This window comes from Sorex fumeus, unplaced genomic scaffold, assembly GCF_029834395.1.
Source record: "Sorex fumeus unplaced genomic scaffold, SorFum_2.1 ptg000034l, whole genome shotgun sequence".
NCBI classification, from domain to species: domain Eukaryota; kingdom Metazoa; phylum Chordata; class Mammalia; order Eulipotyphla; family Soricidae; genus Sorex; species Sorex fumeus.
The window spans coordinates 29,107,096-29,126,734 of record NW_026606091.1 but is presented as its reverse complement, the minus strand read 5'-3'; the positions used below and the strand labels follow the sequence as shown (position 1 = coordinate 29,126,734).

At 54.0% G+C, this 19,639-nt stretch overlaps 1 pseudogene; it reads right to left on the bottom strand.

The window, feature by feature from the left end:
* Positions 1-3,403: 3,403 nt before the first annotated feature.
* LOC130026616 (polypeptide N-acetylgalactosaminyltransferase 12-like) lies at positions 3,404-18,406 on the bottom strand (annotated as a pseudogene).
* Positions 18,407-19,639: the final 1,233 nt, after the last annotated feature.

Below are 19,639 nucleotides of genomic sequence, written 5' to 3'. Positions count from 1 at the left end.
AAGGCAAACGTCCTGCCCACTGTGCTATCACTCCGGCCCCCGGGAATTGTTACAGGTTTTTAAAAGGGAATCTTTTCACCTGGGAAGCAGGCATCTTCCAGAGAGAGGGGCACCTCTGAAACCAGTTCCAAACGCACCTGCTTCATTTACAATATTAGTCAAATAACCCACTGGACCAGGGAAAGCAAAATTCCAGGCCACTCTGCAGAATTCTTGTTTCCTGGCCCCCATAGTCCCCTCCCCTCGAGAGTGAACAGAACCTGGAAGATAATGGGATAACATTTTAAAAACACGAATTTTGTAGGATGGCATTAAGCCCCCTAATCAGTTAACTTTTAACTTTTTTTAATGTCAAATGAAGTTGACTTTTTAACCTCATCAGCTGACTCTGAACTTAAATCTCAATTTAACTTTTAACTTAAAACTTAAATCTTTTTCAACAAAGGAAATTATACTGGGTAGACCTGATTTAATTCAGTGAACCCTAAAAAGAAATAATATAATTTAGCAACAGACCCTCTCCTACTGGCTGAATTAGCAGCAAACTCATGCTAATGGAGAGGGGTGAAAAACAACCAATGGCCTTTTAGAGTTGTTTTAAGTTGCTGAATCATAAAATCTTTCAAAGCTGTTATTAATATATTCTGAGAACTAAGGAAATCTGTTCAAAGGATTAATGGAACATGTGTTAACATTAAATCAATATATTGGGTATCTCAGCAGAGAAACAGACATCATCAGATGTTTGAAGAACCAGAGAGATATTTGGAGTCGAAAGTACTGTAACTGAAATTTAAGACCAAAAAAACTCACAAAGCTTCATGATGTCAACAGGTTTGAGATGGCAGAAGATGTGAAATGAAAAGATTACTCATTAGACATTATCTAACTTAAAGAACAGAGAAAGGAGCAGCAAAAGCTAAGATGAAGACCATCCCATATTGACTTTTTAAAGCTCTTTTTCTCAAAATCTCAGTGAATCCCAAGGATGATAAACACAAATCCACTACACCTAGACATCTATTCTTTTTTTGTTTTGTTGTTTTGGAGTGAAGATAGATGGTCGGCAGCTACACCACCTCAGGTTTGCTGATGACATTGTTTTAATAACACCAAATATCAGCCAAGCGGCACAAATTCTGGCTGACTTTGACCATGAGTGTGGAAAGGTGGGTCTACAGCTGAATCTTACGAAGACAATGTTTATGAGAAACAGCCTCATTCCTGATGCCCCATTCATTCTCAACGGAACGACCATCTCCGAATGCAACAGCTATGTGTACCTAGGTCGAGAAGTCAACATGACAAATGACCTGGCACCCGAGCTGCGCAGGAGGAAGAGAGCGGCTTGGAACGCCTTCAAGAACGTCGAAGAAATAGCTAAGAGGACGAAGAACCTCCGGCTCCGGGCACATCTCTTTGATTCTACTGTTCTTCCTGCATTAACATATGCCTCAGAGACCTGGACCCTACGCAAACATGATGAGAACGCTATTCAGGTCTCCCAAAGAAGAATAGAAAGAGCTATGCTTGGAATATCACGTTTCACTCAAATGAGAGAACGCATCCGGAGTTCTGACATCCGTCGACGATCAAGGATCAGGGACACTGTCTCATTTGCCAAGGTGTCAAAAATCAGATGGGCTGGTCATGTAATGAGATTTAAAGACGACCACTGGACTAGAGCTGTTGCCAACTGGATTCCACGGGATGTCAAAAGACCGCGTGGCCACCCACCTACCAGATGGTCAGACTTCATCAAGGTCATGAACGATCAGTTTGAGGCTCTTCATATTCCCAGAGCGAACAGATGCCATTGGGCTACACTAGCAGGCAACAGGGACAAATGGAGACGTTACTGGCGCCCATTTGAGCAAATCAACGACTAACGGGAAGATAAGTGATTAAGTGATTAAGTTTTGGGGCCACATCAAGAGATGCTCAGGGGTTATTTCTGGTTCTGTACTTAGGAATCAATCACTCTCGGTGGGGCCTGGGGGACCATCTAGGATGTCAGGAGATGAACCCAGGTCGCCTGTGTGCAAGGCAGTGCCCTTCCCGCTGTGCTATCACTCTATGTTTACACCAAGAGACATCCTAAACTGTTAAAACACACACAGAGAGAGAGAGAGAGAGAGAGAGAGAGAGAGAGAGAGAGAGAGAGAGAGAGAGAGAGAAATCTCAAAGCAGCAAGAGAAAAATGACTCGCTACATATAGGCAAATGGTACATATATGGGTAATATAAGAGAATGTGGGGCTGGAGTGATAGCATGGTAGGTAGAGCATTTGCCTTGCATGTAGCCAACCTGGGTTCAATCCCTGGCACCCCATATTGTCGCCTGGGCACTGCCAGGAGTGATTCCTGAGTACAGAGCACTGGGTACTGCCAGGAGTGAGCCCTAAGAACTGCAGGAAGTGGCGCAAAACAACAAAAAAAAAAGTAAGCAAAATAAAAAAAATATTCCATGATATCACAGTGGGGGCGGGAGGGTTACAATTCTACTGATGCAAATGTGCTGTCTTTTACTGGAAATAACAGGAAGAAGTTGAAAAGAGTGTGATAAGTTCAGAAAGCATATTATGGGAACCCCTGAAAAACACGGCTATGAAATCCACAGAAAACATTCTCTTCTCCACGAGGCTGACAAAGAAGTGGGTGTGGCCTCCACCAAAATAAATAACTAAATAGCCTTTATTTTTTTCGTTTCGGGTCACACCTGGCAATGCACAGTGGTTACTACTGGCTCGGCACTCAGGAATTACCCCTGGCGGTGCTCAGGAGACCATATGGGATGCTGGGAATCGAACCCGGATCGGCCTTGTGCAAGGCAAACGCCTTACCCTCTGTGCTATCGCTCCAGCCCCCACTAAATAGCCTTTTTATTAAATATGTAAATACGTGAGTAATCTCTAAATGCCCAGAAGGAACCAATGCCAGATTCCTAGATTTTATCTATCTACAGGGAGGAAACACCCAACCCAGCGTGTGAGGTAGTACCAAGGGATGCAAAGTACATGCCGTGAGTCTGATTTCCTGGGAACTCATGCAGATGTGCCCTGGGAACTACTGCAAATACCAACTTGAATTATATACCTCTTTTCTAGAGGAAATAAAACAACACAATAGGAAAAAAATAATAGAAAAATATTTGAAAATTTTAATTCCCTGAAAACCACAAGTGAACATTTGATGGTTACCCTTTGAAAACGGGGGTAATTGGGAACGATGGCAAATGTTTCCAAACCAGTACCAAGTGCATTCACATTATGCACCGAATCCCACCCCACCTTAACCTTCAGCATCGGAGGCAGGCAGCTGAGTGGGCGCTCTGTCCGGGAGCCCGGCCCCTCTCTGCTGGGCCCAGGGGCTAGGGCCCTCACTTCCGGTGTGCTCCCGCATGGTCATAGCATCTGTTCCTGGAAGAACCACTGCTGACGGCTTGAGAGGGTGCAGTCCCATAAGAGTGGGAGAAACTTGTCGTTGGATTCCTTCTCGGCCTGAACACATTCCTTCGACTGTTCGTGAAACAAAGAACCATCCTAGGAAAGATCACAGGCAATTTCAGAGAATGACAAGTGATTGCTCAAAGAATTTTTCCTGAAAATGTGTTCTTGCAGGGCTGGAGCAATAGTACAGCAGGTAGGGCATTTGCCTTGCACACGGCTGAACCGGGTTCGATCCCTGGCATCCCATATGGTCCCCCAAGCACTGCCAGGAGTCGTTCCTGATTGCAGAGCCAGGAGTAACCCCTGAGCATCGCCAGGTGTGGCCCCCAAACAATAAAAATAAAATTTGAAAATTATTTTTTAAAAAATGTGTTCTTGAGCCTGTGGATCTTTTTTTTTTTTTGTCCTTTCAGAAATATATATATAGAAATGTCTGCACTGGGTGAAGAAACCCAGAAGGTCTGGGGCACAGAGGTACAGCCTGTCATACAGTCTCCCTCTGACCCAAGAATCATCATCCTTCCAGACTCCACCTCTCATTCCTAACTGTAACATTTTTCTACCAGAAAAGGTCCTCTACTTTCTTCTCATACATAGAATGAACCCTTTGTAAGTATGACAGAAGAATCTTCCCATCCCTGGGGCCAGGCTGAGAATGAATCCAAGGAAAGAGGACAGGTTTTTTGTTTTTTTTTGGTTTTTTTTTTCCTTTTATATTGTTATTACTTGTCTCCTCTTCAGTGCTCAAACCGTGCTTGAATGAGCCAAAGCTACAGCCGAATTACAAATCTCCTCAGGGTCCACAGCAGAGGGGGTCACAGCATGAGGGACCTAGTGCCTCTTGGGCCTGCATCCACTGCCCGCTCCAAATCCACGGTGATGGAGAACAGACCCCAGCAGGAGTAGTGTACACTGCAAGGAACATTTCTATGGGGGGTGGGATGCTCGGGTCCTCAGGGGTCACTTCTACAGGGGCCTGGGTACCAGAGGTGGTGCCAGGGATTGAACCAGGGATGGCTGCCCACAGGACAAGCACCTTAGTAAATCCCTGCCTGGCCCTGTGCTACAAGTGACCACTCAGCGCCCCTGCCTGGGCTTGACAGCTTCCAAGGAAGCTGCCGGCTATCCACCGAGTCCTTCCTAGAGTTGGACAAAGCTATGGGTACTGCCCTCGTTTTATTTGGTTCACCTCTTAAGTTATTTATTTACTGGAGGGGGTCCTCCAGAGCACTCTTGGGATAGAAAACCCTGGGGATTTGGGCCAAGCAGGCCATCTGCTTGAATGCTAAGAACTGAGGAGGTGATGCTTAGGTCCTGCAATGCTGGGGGCCACCAGGGCCATCCCAGTGATGGTCGGGACCTCCAGGGCTGCAAATGGTGAAGCTCAGGAGGGGCCACGTGGGATAAATCCAGGGCTGGGTGTGTGCTTTGGTGACCCCTGTAACCATCTCCCCTTCCGCTCCCCCTGATTCCAGAGCTGGGGAAGATTGGGGTGAGATTTACAGAAGTAAAAGTTTCCCCACCACCCCAACTCTCCCCCCACAGGATCTGCCCTCACAGCTGCTCTAAGGAGACCCCATTCCAGCAGCAGCAGCAGCAGCCACCAGGTCAGTCCCAAGCCCCGCCCAGAACCCAGCAACTCCAAGTGAACAAGAGAAGACAGGCCAAGCATTAGGGATCCTGCAAGACAAAGGCCCCAACAGTTCCCCATCCCACCCCACCCCCATTCCCAGCATGTCCCTTATCCCAGCATGCCTGGGGCCGGCTCCTCCCTGAGACTCCCGGGGTCTACTACAGCTCCAAGACTGACAGCACAGATGACACTGCCCACTCACCGGGCGCAGGAGGAAGTAGTGGTTCTCGGGGACCGGGTCCTGGCAGAGCTCCATGACCAGGCTCTCCCCGCCCGCCTCCACCTCCACGCACCCCTCAGGTTGGTGGGTGTTCTAGCGGATCTCCTTCTGGGATGTATACTCGAAGAACTGCAAAGGAGCCGTCCGTGGGCAGCGGTTACTGTCGGCCATGGAGGAATGGACAGACACCAGGCGGCATCAGAGAGCAGGGGCCAGGCAGAGAGCCTGAGTGTCCAGTCTTGAGGGTCTGTGAGTGCCTGGCCAGAGTTCCCCAAGGCCCCCTTCTCATGCTCTGCTTCTTCCCTGGGTGTTTGAGACCCCACGCTGTCCCTACCCTTGAGCTGGCCAGAAAATGGACGGTTTCAGTAGCCGAGTGGGCAACTCTGAGGCCTGAGCTGCCCTTTCTCTTCTCTGGGCTTTTCTGCCTCTTCCCGGCAAACTTGAGGGAGTTTAATCCAAGGCAATGGTACCGTGGAATCACTAAAATGTCCTGTGCAGGCAGGAACTGCACTGCCAGGGAGAGGGCAGGCCTGGGTCACACAGGGAGACAGGGTGCTGGAATCGAGCCTCTCCGGCCAAGTAGGTGCCCTCCTGAGCCGACCCAGATCTGCAGGGTTTTCCTTTTTCTTCCTCTAACTGTAGGTATTGGTGCACGGTTAGTCATAACTGCACAAACGGGTTTCTCTGGGTCCTATCGGGCACTGCTTGATCTGTTTTCTATTTCCCAGATGTTCTACAATGAGTCTGTATTACCTTTGCAGGCAGAGAATCAGTTCATCTCACCGCTCCAGAATTACATGGTGCAGGGCCAGAGGGATAATACAGTGGAGAGGGTGTTAGCCTTGCTGACCTGAGTTCAATCCCTGGCATCCCATATGGTCCCCTGAGCACTGCCAGGAGTGATTCCTGAGTACAGAGCCAGGAGTAACCCCTGAGTAACCCCAGGTATGACTCAAAAACAAACAAAAAACTACATGATGTGAACCACCAAGAGGCCAAAAGGCACAATATTCCCAAAAAAGACATCTGAGCATGCATGGATCATGCAAGAGGAAATCATCAAATATAAACCATAAACATACAATGATGACAATTAGTTAAAAAACAGAAGCCAGAGTCTGTGCATAGGAGAAAGAGGGACAAGAAACTCATCTTCATCCTAAGGCGTTTCTCCAGTTCCTCTCGGGCACACTTGCTTCACTTTCTATTTCTCAAATATTTTACAATGAGTCTCTATTACCTTTATAAATTGAAGAGGTCAAATATTCACTTTTTAAAAAACACACACAGATGTGCTGAAAGTAGATAAAGGACCAAACATAATGGCCTCTCAGTATCTGTACTGCAAACCATAATGCCCAAAAGCAGAGAGAGAGTAAGAAGGAAATTGTCTGCCATAGAGGCAGGGGATGGGGGAGGCAGGAGGGACACTGGGAACATTGGTGGTGGAAAGTGAGCACTGGCGGAGGGATGGGTGTTTGATCATTGTATGACTGAAACTCAATCATGAAAGCCTGTAACTGTATACCACAGTGATTCAATAAACAAAAAAAAATTAAAAAACAATAACACACATAGATTTTCTCCAATTTCCCTCTTTAAGAGGCTCCCAAGACCTTGAATCCAGGGCCCCCTGCTTCCTTTTTCCAGAGAGAAGCGTCACCTACCTGGTTCTGGCCCAGGCCGTGACAGGTGTACAGAATGACCTGGTGCCCCACAATCTGGTTTTCATCAGGAGGATTATAGTCAAAGCAGAGTCCTTGCAGTCCTTTATTCTGGAGCTACCAAGAAACATAAGGGGAGTTTCCAGTTCAGGTTTACACACAACTGAGTCAACCCAGGATGCTCTGGGAGGAGAAACAGGGAGTGAGGAGGGCCCGGCACAAGAACCAGGCCCAAAAGTAAGAGCTTCTGGGACCTGAGCAATAGTACAGCAGGTCAGATGGCTGGCCTTGCACATGGACAAACCCCAGCACCCCACAGGACCTCCTGAGCACCGCCAAGAGTGATCACTGAGCGCAGAGCCTGGAGTAAATCCCTGAGCACTGCCAGGCATGGCCCCCACACCAAAAAGAAACAAATAAATAAGAGCTTCTGATATTTTTACCTATTATTAATTTATTCATTTTGGATTTTTTTTTGGGGGGGAAGGAGGGAACCATAACATCTAGCAATGCTCAGGGCTTACTTCTGGCTCTGTGCTCAGAGATCACACCTGGTGGTGCTTGGTGGGGAATCCTATGGGGTGCTGGGGATAGTGTCCAGTTTGGTCACGTGCAAAGGCCTGAAGAGCATCATGCCCCATCATCCCCTCCAGGGCTGCGCTTGGACAAAAGAGAAATGCAGTGGGACGGGGTGGGGTGGGGATGCAGGAGACAGAGGCAGGGCGAGCAAGAGTGACACACTCCCTGGGGCAGGCAGCCCACGACGGCCTCCTGATCCTCTCGGCACCTCGGGAGACCTGGACACTTCACAGTGGCCAAGGATTTGAACGTATTCAGAGCCTGCTGGGCGCTGACCAAAGGGCTTCCAGAATGGGGGAAGCAGCGTCGCCCAGCCGTGCAGCCCAGGAGAGGGGCGTCTCTACCTTGGCGTATTTTCTCTCCAGAGTGAATCGCACTGGGGCTGGAGAGGGTCTGGGGGGTGAGGGCACTTTCCAGGCAGGCAACCAAGCCCCAGTCTGACGCCAACACCATCATGAGAGACCCCTGAGCACCACCGGGTGAAGCCCAACCCCAACCCCCACAGCCCAAATACTTCCCATTTGTGTGCAGGGGTTGGGGGGGTGGGAAACAGGTATTTAGGCCATACTTCGAGGTACTCAAGGGCCACTCCTGACGGTGTTCAGGGGACCACGTCTGGCACCGGGGATCAAACTAGTGTTGGCCACACAGAGGGCAAAGCTTAACCTTAACCCCGGGACTATCTCTCTGCACCCCCCTCCCAAAGATTTATTTTCTCTTTCTTTTGGTGAACAATAGAAGTGACTCTCCTTTTCCTGCCCCATCCTCCTCTATCCCCCCCCCCCCTCCGGTCCCCAAGGACCCCTGAGGTGGGAATGACTGACTGGCCCAGACACTGAGACTCGGGTGTGAAGTGATGTGATGGGTAGAGGTGGTGTGGAGAGTCCAGGCAAGCCTCAGTCTCCTCTTGCACAAAATCACAGGCAGAACCTGACTCTCGTTCACATGCTCCCACGTGAGCAAGCTGAGAGCCAAACCCAGCCGGGGGAGGGAAGAGCAGGGGATACAACAGGGGAGAGCCGGGGCTGGGGAGCCCAAGGGACCCCATCGAGGACCTGCCCCATGCAGGGCCCGGGGACCCTTCCGGCAGCCCCCCCAGGCGCAGCCCTCTCACCATCCCGAAGCAGCCGGGCCGGTCCTCGGGCACGTGCAGCTCAGGATACACGTTCTCCAGGAACCACCTGAAGTCCTTACACTTGAGCTTCTCACGGAGCTGCTGCCTCTCGGTCACGTCGCCAAAGGACTCCTAAGGGGGGTCCATGCGGTCAGCCTGAAGGTCCTCCACAGTCCCCCACTCCACCCCACCCCAGTCCTGGGGCGTGATGATGCCCCCAAGCCCTAGCTGTGCAGATGTGGGTGGGTGCCCAGGGAGAGAGCTGTGGCAGCCTGGGTACCACCCCCCGTCCCCACACACACACATGCGCGCGCACACACACACACAGGGTTCCCTGTTGCCCAGCTCCAGCATGGGGAGACCCAGTGCACCTCGATGGTCATGAAGCACCTAGGACATGACGGGAGCCCCAAAGCCCCGGCCCTGTGGGCATCCCTGGACACACAGCACTTCTTCAATGGGACAGATTGAGGAAGGCTGGCTGAGGTAGACACGCATGCAAAGCCAAGAGACGGGGCTGGGATGAGATGAGATAGCGCACATATGCATGACCCATCCCCGGCACCACACACACACACACACACACACACACACACACACACACACACATACTCTGTGTTGAAGAGATAGCTCAATGGTGAAGAGCACATACAGGAGGCCCAGGTCCAAGTCCCGGCACGGCAGGGAACCCCCAGCACTGAGTCAAGGGTAGACGCCAAGCACCTCCAGGTGGGGGTCAAAAGTAAACAGGAACCAGAGAGCTCGTGCAAAGGGCAGGGCGCTTGCCTGGCAGTTGGCCACCCTGCCCTGGTCCCTGCCACCTCATTTGGTTCCCAGAAAAAAAATCACCAGGCATGATCCCTGAGTGCACAGCCAGGAAGAGGCCCTGGCGACCATGGCATGGGGCCTGACCTCCCCTCCACGACAGAAATACCCACGATCTGAAGAACATGCAGTGGCTGAAGGTAGCTGAAACCCAGCCCTGATTTTCCTAGAAGCAACAAGCTCAGGGTCCCCCAACCTGGGGTGGGCAGCATGAGCTGCTGGCTGTGATCCTCAAGGCCGGGTGGGCATCAAGAGACATCAGCAGAGGGTTATCACAACCATGGAGGAATCAAGCAGTCCCCCACTGGCCTCACCAAGGCCCACCGCAGCTTCTCCCTCCAGAAGTGGATGTGCGGGCATGGAGGGTGCAGGGAGGAGGGAGGAGGAAGGGGGGGTTGGTACTGAGGAGGCCTGCAGGGGTGAAGGCAGACGGGGCGGGCGGGAGGAGCTCACCAGGCGTGCGTGGGGGTTGCGGTGGTAGAAGAGCTCCTTGAACTCATCCAGCCACACTTCGGCAGCGCGGACACTGTTGGCCAGAGCCTTTTTGCGTGAGTAGGGAGCTTGCTTGGGGAAGACGTGGCCGACGTGTGAGCAGGGGTGCGTCTCCAGGGTCCCGCCGCACTGCCAGATCTGCAGGGCAGCGGAGTGGCTGGGTGAGGGGAGTGGGTCCATCAGCACGGCTGTCCCTTGAGTACAGAGGCCGGGCACCAAGCATCACCCAAAGAGACACTGCCGAGACCCCACCCTCCAGGCCATGAAACAGGCGACCCCCCCCCACCCCACTCCTCACCCCACCGCCCATCCCCGCCTCACCCACCCCCATGCACACGCGGGCTCCAGAGCGCAGCCAAAGAACAAGGGAGCGGCCCCAAGGTCTAGCCACCAGAACCAAGACCACAAGCCCATGCACTGCTTGCTCATGCGCGGGGCTCACAGGGCCCAGAGTGGGCCCGGCCAGGAGCCCGTGGGTGGGTGACAGTCCACACGGGCGGATTACCTGATCTCCTAGCCAGAGAAGAGAGGAAAGCAGCTAGGAAGGAGAGAAGTTGGGAAGGGAGAAAGAGGAACTGCCAGACACAGGAAGAGCAGCCTGGCACCTGGAGGAGAGGCAGAAAGACCATTAAAAGCGCACCTCAAAACCCAACAAGGTAGACTCATGCAAGGGCAGAGGGGTGTGAACCACCACACCCCACCACTGGCCCCCAGGATGAACCATCCAGAAAAGCAGCTGAAGCGCTGGAGACAGAGTACAATGGGGTTGGGCACCTGCCTTGCATGTACCTGACCCAGGTTCAGTTTCTGGCAGCTCCGACCGTCCCCTGAGCACCGCCAGGAATGAGCCCTGAGTTTGGGTTTCAACCAAATTCAAAAAGAAAAATTTTTTTGAAAAAAAAGACCCAAAAGGAGAGTACCTTACGATGGGAGAAGGAAAGCCCTGGTGGAAGATAAAATTTCTATTTGGTTCACTCTTTATGCAAAGCTGGGATGTTCTATTACTTAAAAAAAAAAATTCCAGGGGCCAGAACACTAGTACAGCGAGAAGAGCATACTGCCTGGCATGCGGCCAACCCAGATTCAATCCGCGGCATCCCATATGGTCCCCCGAGCACAAATAGGAGTCATCTCTGAGGGTAGAGCCCGGTGTATCCCCTGAGCACCACCGTGTGTGGCTCCAAAACAAAACAAGCAAGCAGAAAAGATGAAAAAATTTCTCACAAAAATTAAACAGAGGGGCTAGAGCGATAGCACAGTGGGTAGGGCGTTTGCCTTGCACGCGGCTGACCCAAGTTTGATTCCCAGCATCCCATATGGTCCCCCAAGCACCGCCAGGAGTAATTTCTGAGCACAGAGACAGGAGGAACTCCTGAGCATCGCAGGGTGTGACCCAAAAAGCCAAAAAAAAAATTAAACAGAAAATTTTAACATCATCAAAAAGCATGACCAATGGCATATGGTCTTGAAATGTAATATGCCAGACACAAGTTCATTGGGAATCCCACGGAAATGGCGGGGGTTCTCACAGAACTGTCACTCGGGGATTCTGAGGGCAGAGGGCGGCCTCAGGGGGTTCACTCGTTTAGAATGTGACTCTTGCTCCTGCCTGCACGTCCAGCCACTGAACCTGACCCCTTTAACAAGCTCTCCAGAGAATCCTTCTCGGTGTCAGACTCTGAAAGTCACCCTGCTACATACATATAGAGGTGACTTCCTAAAGACTCAGCAAGCCTGGCGACCAAAGGTGGACCAGGAGGCAGGATGCTGTGTCTGGGGCCAACCTCGGCCCAGGGCAGCAGAGGGAAAGAAAAGAACCAGGGGACCTAGGAGGTTCCTTCCCTGCCTCCTGCTTTTCTAGTTAAAAGCACGTTCTGTGAGAAGGTCAGATGAGAGAAGCACATATATAGGCTGTCCACGTGTCCACTCTCAGGACACTGGACAAAAGGCCAAGGCGGGGGAAAGCCCAACAGGTTTTCATGAAATCCAGAGAGACAGAGGCATGGAGAGAGAGAGAGAGAGAGAGAGAGAGAGAGAGAGAGAGAGAGAGAGAGAGAGAGAGAGAGAGAGAGAGAGAAAGAGAGAGAGAGAGACAGACAAGCACGGCTACAGAAAGAGAGACAGACCCAAAAGGAGAATTCGAGGTTTTCTCCGCCCCAAACTTCCATTCCTGTATCATAAGACCCCAGATACTGAAAATATTTCTTACTCACAGCAAACAGCCCACCAGCCATTGTCGGGGACCTGGAAGAGTTGCAACACCTGCGTCTCAGTGCCGGCCGCAGGAACCCTTACCCAGGCCTGATCTGCCTTCATCAGTCTGGGAGCACTGGTGGTGAAGGGGCTCTGCTGGGAGTCCTAGCTGGGGAAGCTCCCAGACCCCTCCAAATAATCACAGAACTGGTGTGGTGCATGTGCTCTCGAGGGGTCAAGGGCAGGGACAGCTTTTTCCAGGGCGGAGAGGGTACAGGCCCGGGGCGTGTCCAGTACAGAGGAATGAACGGTGCTGGGAAGGCCTCAGCATGGGCAAAGTCTAAGCATGAGAGGACCCCGGCAGCTGCAGATGGACCCGGAGAGAGGGCGGAGAGAGCACATGGCTGGGAGGGTGGCGGGGTGGGCGTTGGTGGTGGTCCCACAGCAGAGCCCAGGCACTCACAGATGCAGCTGGGGTCTGCTGGAGGCCAAGAAAGATGATTCTAGCACATTTTCCTGAAGCCCTCGATTCCCCCAACCCCACTGAGCAGGCATGGCATCTTCCCCGGCCCCCAGAGGTGGCTCAGGTCGAAAGCTGGAAGGGAAGCACCCCAGAGTGCAGATGTGGGTGTGGGAAACTGGTGGCAGCCGGGTCCCTGTGGTGGCACTGGGGGGCCCTCCCAGCACTGCAGGCTCAGAGTACACGGGAAAGGTCAGTGGGACTCCTTGGTGGGGGATGGAAGAACAGGAGGGAGGGAAGACCAAGGAAGGGAGAGAAGAGAGAGAAAAGGGAGGGAGAGAAGGAGGGAGGGAGAGAAGGAGGGAGGGAGAGAAAGAGGGAGGGAGAGAGAGACGGAGGAAGGAAGGAAGGAAGGAAGGAAGGAAGGAAGGAAGGAAGGAAGGAAGGAAGGAAAGAGGGAGGGAGGGAGGGTAAGAAAAAAGGGAGGGAGTGAGGGAGGGAGGGAGGGAAGGAAGGAAGGAAGGAAGGAAGGAAGGAAGGAAGGAAGGAAGGAAGGAGTGGGGGAGGGAAGGAGGGAAAAGGGAGGGAGGGAGGGGTGCCAGCATGAGAGCACATTCACATGGCTTTAGGGTATAAGATTAGGGAACATGGTGACTGAAACATGCAAGAAAGCTGAGATGATGTGTGGAGTTCATGCACAATTCAATCAGCTAATCAGTGGCTGAATAAATAGCAGTACTCCTACATTTAAAAAAAACTGAGATGAGACTGTGGGAGGGGCAGGCAACTGACCATGAAGCTGCTGCATGTGTGCATGTGTGTGGGTTTGTGCAAATGTCTTCATATGTGTGCACTGGAGGAGGGAGTTGGGGGGGAGGGAGTATGTCTCGACATCACAGGCTGCATCTGTGACCTGACACATGATCCCTCCTCCTCTGCCTCAGTCTCTAAATCTGCTGTGTGAGGGGCAATGCCAGCGGCCCCCCAGTGGCCACTCCAGCAATCCGGGTGTCACCCTCAATCCGTCCTTTTTCCCAGATGTCAATCAGGTTCTCCAAATCCCCCCACCGCCCCGGAGGTCCCCCCACCCCCCAGTCTCAGCCTCCGTCTTCTCCTTTGCCCGCATTTCTGACGGGGAAGTCTGCAGAGCCTCCTAACACATGCCTGGTCCCTGCACCCCATCCTGTGCCCACCAGCTCCCTCACCACGAGGCACCAGGAGTAATTCCTGAGTGCAGAGCCAGGAGTAACCCCGAGCCTCAGCAAGTGTGGCCCGAAAACTAAGCCAAACAAATGAAACAGAACGCGAGCAGCCGGGCTCAGACCCAGGCTCACCCACTGACCAACGCTGGCTCTCGGCCGCCCTCACCCTGCGCCCTCACCCATCCCCTAACTGGCTTCAGTCCCACAGAGGCCTGCCACTAAGTGCTCAGAGTCGTCACCATGGAGTCGCCACCTGACCCAGAACCCCACGCCCACTTGGACAGCCGGAAGTGGCAGCCAGCCACCTCGGGCCCTGGAGACTGGCACCAGTCCAGGGGGCAGGGCACCTGTGATATCAGTCCTCCCCGGGGCATGGCACACAACTCCTGGAAGGCGGACACACCCACCGGAGGTGAAGGGGCCAACAAAACCGGCCACGTTGACACAAGTCAGAATTATGGGTTCCCAAGGCAAACATCTCGGGACCGGCAAGAAGGCAAACGCGAAGGGACAAAGCGTGGTGGCCTCATTCGCGTGAGGCGTCTGGAAGGGGGAAAGTTTTTGTGGGGGTGTGTTAGAGGCCATGGAGCCGTTAGGGGCTGGGGTTGACACACACCGCCTGACGGTTGGAGAGATTCTGCGAGGTCGAGGGAAAAGCGTGCTTGAGTCTCCCAAGTTATATATTTAAGAACGGTCAGAGCAGTACATTTTAGGATACATACTTCACCCTATTTTTATTTATCTTGTTTTGGCTTTGGCTTTGGGACCACACCCGGCAATGCTCGGGGGCAACTTCTGGCTCTGCACTCAGGAATCACTCCTGGCGGTGCTCGGGAAACCATAACAGGGTGCCTGGGGGATCGAACCCAGGGCAAACTCCTGCAAGGCAAGCGCCCTACCCACTGAACTCTCTCTCCAGCCCCCTCACCTTTGTTTTTAAATAAACAAAATAGGCCAATGAATATGAACCCCACACTTAGAGCGGGGTGGGTGTAGAGTAAAAAAATAATCAGCAGATGCTTTAGAACAAAACCAGGTGGGGCCCCAGCGAAGCATCCCTGCCCTCCTCCCGGGCGTCTGCTGCAGTTGTTGGGGGGGGGGGTGTTACGCTCCCAGCCAGTCCTGACCTGATGACATCAATGGGGGACCGCATCCGCTTCCGCTCCCGCTCAGGGACCACGTGCCACGTGAACACCAGCCGCCAGTCAAAGCCACCGATCTGAGGCTCTCCGGAGTTGCCCAGGTACTCAAAAGTGTTCCAGTCAATAACGTCGATCACGGGGCACACCACCACCGTCTCCTCCTCCCCGATCCTGCAGTGACCACACACACACACACACACACACACACACGCACACACACGCACACATACGCACACCACCCAGATGTGGCCAGGACCGGGGTGACCAGGAACAGCCCCCCCATCCAAGCCGTGCTCGCTCCCACTCCACTCAGGGCCAGTGTGTGCCCTCAGGTCCCCTGCTTCTGGACCCTGCATGGCATCAGTCCCCAATGCCACCCTCCAGCCTGGGATTCAGAGGGAGAGCGAGACACGATGATGGCTCTGCTCTCAGCCCCTGGCACTGGCCTGGGCCCCTGGGAGTCCAGCTGCCGGGACCCTCTTTGAAGCTGAGGAAGAGAAAGAAGCCATGAAGGGAGCCAGAGTGGGTGAGGACAGAGATGGGGAGGGCAGAGAGCAGCAGGGTGAGGCTGGGGGCCAGATGATGGACACCCACGCCTGGGAGAGGAGACAGTGGGTGCGTGTGCTCCAGAGGCCAGCTGCGCAGACCCTGAACCCCTCCCCCCGCATCCTTGTCCACGCCATATGGGGGCACAGCCCACCCAGAGGAATCTGGGGGTAGCTGACAATAGTGATGCAGCATCAGGAGGGAGGAAGTGGAGGGAGTAAGGTGGGTCTGGGGGAAGGGCAGCCTGGAGTGGTTCCCCTCCCCCCTGCATTTAAAACCCTTTCAAAGAATGATACTTAAAAGCGTAGTTTAAGACTACAGGGGTAAGAAGATAAAAAATAACCCAGGCGAGGGCCATCTGCTTCCTGTCCATGATTCTGCTCATGGTTTCCTAGTGACGCTAAGGAAGGTGGGGGCCAGAGACACAGGACCCCAGGGAAGGTGCCTGCCCGACAGGTGGCTGCCCTGGTTCAATCCCCGGCACCCCATGTGGTCCCCTGAACACCACCAGGAGTGATCCCTGAGCAGAGCCAAGAGTAAGCCCTGAGCACTCACGGGTAAGCCCCTTCACACACACAAATCCCCCCCCCCCAAAATAAAATGCAGGGGCTGGAGCCATAACACAGTGGGTAGGGCATTTGCCTTCCACGCGGCTGACCCGGGTTTGATTCCCAGAATCCCATATAATACCCTGAGCACCACCAGGAATAATTCCTGAGTGCATGAGCCAGGAGTGACTCCCTGTGCATTGCCGGGTGCGACCCAAAAAAGCAAAAAATAAATAATAAATAAATACACAAGGGAAATTACTGTGAATCACCATTTCTGTGGGTCCCTTCAGACTTGAGGAGCCCCAGGCAACACAGGTACTGGATGACCTGGGAAAGTCAGCCCAGCATGAAGGAAAGACGACCAAAATGTGCTGCCTAGGGCTGTGATCTGATAAGATCCACACCATCCTGTTCTTGGCCTCTCTGCCCAAGGCAGCACTTTTCGACTCAGGCACCTGACCAGCGGCAGTAAAAGCAACTCCCCTGCACCAGTAAGCCGTGGGTACAGCAGCGCCTGATGCCCTCGAAGGCTCCCAGACCAGGGTCCCTGATCATGTGACCAGGGATGGAGCCGTGGCCTGAGACTGGGGGACGGGGCACCCAGGCCGAGCCCGAGGCCCACGGAGCTGGGTCTCCCGTGTTCCCACTGGGCACCGCCCACGCACCTCTGCAGCAGCGGCTCCAGCCAGCCCTCGTGGCACTCGCAGTGGCAGTCCAGGAAGGTGAGGATGTCGCCCTTGGCCCCCGAAGCCCTGGGCAACTGGGCGCACACCAGGCCCTCCCTCTTGGTGGCGCGGATTAGGTGCACCTTGGGCAGGTGGGCTTCCAGGCGCTCCTTCAGGTGCTCTGGGGAGGAGAATGGGGCAGCCGGCTCACTCCCGCCCTGCCCGGGCAAGGGAAGGCTGGGATGGAGAACTCTAGAACCACCAGCAACATTCCCACGTGCCCCCCTTGGACCCAGACGCCCAGGTCTCAGGACTGTCAGGACTTGGTGCCAGCTGGCTCTATCGGCATTGCCTCACGCTCACCTGCCCTGCACTCTGTCATGGGCAACGCTGAATGACCCCGAATACTCTCTCCACGATTTCCAGCCGAGTACATGGCCACCACCCAAAAGACATCAGTCCCCCAGGTTAAGATGTGTGATCCCAACGCCCCACCTGGTCCTCTGAGCACACCAGGAGTGAGCCCTGAGCACAGTGCCAGGAGCAAGCCCGGAGAACCGCCCAGCGGCCCCCAGAACAAACAAGCGAGACTACAGTCCTGAGCGCCCCCTGCAGCCAGGTGTGGCTAGGTGACTGTTCTTCTGCAGGGTGGGAGGTGAGACCCCCTACTAGGTGCTGCCCAAGTCCCCTGGACACCCTTCAGTACAGGTGGGAGTGAGAGAGAGAGGGGAGGGGCAAGGCTGGGGCATCCCAGGGAGCACAGCACCCCAAAGAAGGCGAGTGTTCACCCCTGTCCCCACCCCTGGCCCCCACACCTGCCTCCACACCTGCCCTCACACCCTCCCTCACAGTTGGCCCCCAACACCTCTCCCCCACCTCTGTCCCCAAGACCTCTCTCTCACACCCACCCCCCAACACCTGCCCTCTACACCTGTTCCCCCATGCCTATAGCCCATACCTATCCCCCACACCTGTCCCCCACACCTGCTCCCACACCTGCCCTCTACAGCCATACCCCAACTGCGAGGAGACGTTCCCTGTTATCTCCTGTAAATCACTGTTATCTAGAGCCTCGCAGAGAACAGCCCAGCACAGCCTTCAATCAGAACCCGTCCACAGCGAGAACCAGACAGAGCTCAGAGGCAAGAGCAGGGGAGGGGAGGATGGGGGTCAAGGGAGGGCGGGGTGGGGGGAGGGGAGGCCAGGGGAGGGAAGAGGGGAGGCCGGGCACCTCTATCGCTGTAGTCATCCACCAGGATGACCTCCTCCAGCAGGATGTCTGGGGACGTCTCAAGGACACAGTAAACGTTGCGAATTAGGGTTGACCAAGCTTCGTTATAAAACGCGATGATCACGGACGTCGTTGGCAGACTTTCATAATTGTACTTCTGCTCTCTGCACCTGCAGAAGCAACACAGCCTCAGGGACGGAGAACATCCTGCACCGGGGCATCCCAGGCCTGGCACGGTGCTTCGAAGGACCTCTGAAGGGAACGTCAGTCATGGTTGAGACCTGCCATAGAATTTGGTCGCATCTTCTAGAAATGCATTGCCCTGGAGCCTCCTGGAAGCCTCGGTAGCTCCCAAGAAAGGTTGTACAACGACACCCAAAAAGCCTGAAGTCACTCTGGTAAGGGCAGGCTGGGTCACCCACGAAGTCGTACTGTTGACATGGCCTCTAGGGACAGATGGCCCAATGATGAACCTGGCTCAGATCCAATGCTACAGGGCCATCCCTGGGCCGGGATGGGATCCTCCAGAGCCAAACCTGATGGTGCCCAGGGGGCAGGCAGTGTCCAGGGAGGCACTTGGGTCTTTTCACACGGTCCCCTGACACTGAGCTCTCTCCCTGGTCTGAGGTTGTGTATTTAAGCTGGGCAGCAACGTTCACAGTTTTGCCACCCAAAACCTAGGCAGGCTCCAAAGACAGGAAGACGGTTCCATCCTCAGGCTGTGCAGGTTTCACCTCTGTCCACTCCCACTTCAACCCCACTGCCCAGCTTCTACTCAGCTTTCTCCTCCTCTGCCTGGCACCCTCCCTGCCCTCCTTCCAGAACCACCTGGAAAAAGCCTTGTGTGGAGAACACCTGTCTGGGGTGGCCGCTCCCTCCGGCCGTCGCCCGTTCCTGCATATCAAAAACTCATGTCCCCTCCACTCATCCCCTCCTCCCATTGCCCAAGTCTCCTCACAGACATGTTTGACTCATGCGAGGCTTGGGGCTGGGGCACAGGAATGCTAGGGACACTGGTGGACACCACGGGGCAGCCTTGTGGGGAGAGGAGGTTCGGGAACATGTATGTCTGACTGAGAATCAAATCCACCTCTGATGGTGGGGCACAGGCTCACTGTGGGCTTGTGCTGTCTGGGGAGCCTGTGGGCAGTGAAGGGTTCCACACTGGGGTGAGGCTCTGGGCAGAGAAAGTCCATCCAGTCCTTGAGAGGTTTGGGAAATACCTGGAGGTTTGCAGGTCCTTTACCTGAGGCATGATCTGGCCACTAGGGGGCCTGGCACCCAGGAAGCATTGGGGGCAAGGTTGGGGCTCTTCCTGGTGGACACTGCAGAGGGGGTGTAGACACAACAGGCACCATGGGCATGGGCATGACATATCAGGTTCTGATCCATGGTGAGACCCCACAGGACAGCTCATGCTTCATTAAGAAGTATGAGCCGCTCCCTCGCAGGACCCGCCACACCCAATGCCACACACCCACACAGGCTGGGATGCATCCATTTGTAGAAACAATCTTGGAAACAGGACAGTGGCTGTCAGAGAGAATGATTCAGCCCTCTCCCCTGTCTCTCCTCTGCCACCAATTCATGATCCCCTAAACCGTCCCAGGTAGTGCCTAGAACTCAGTTGCTGACTGTTCCAGCCTCCATCCTTTTCAGGACTTCCTTTGCCAG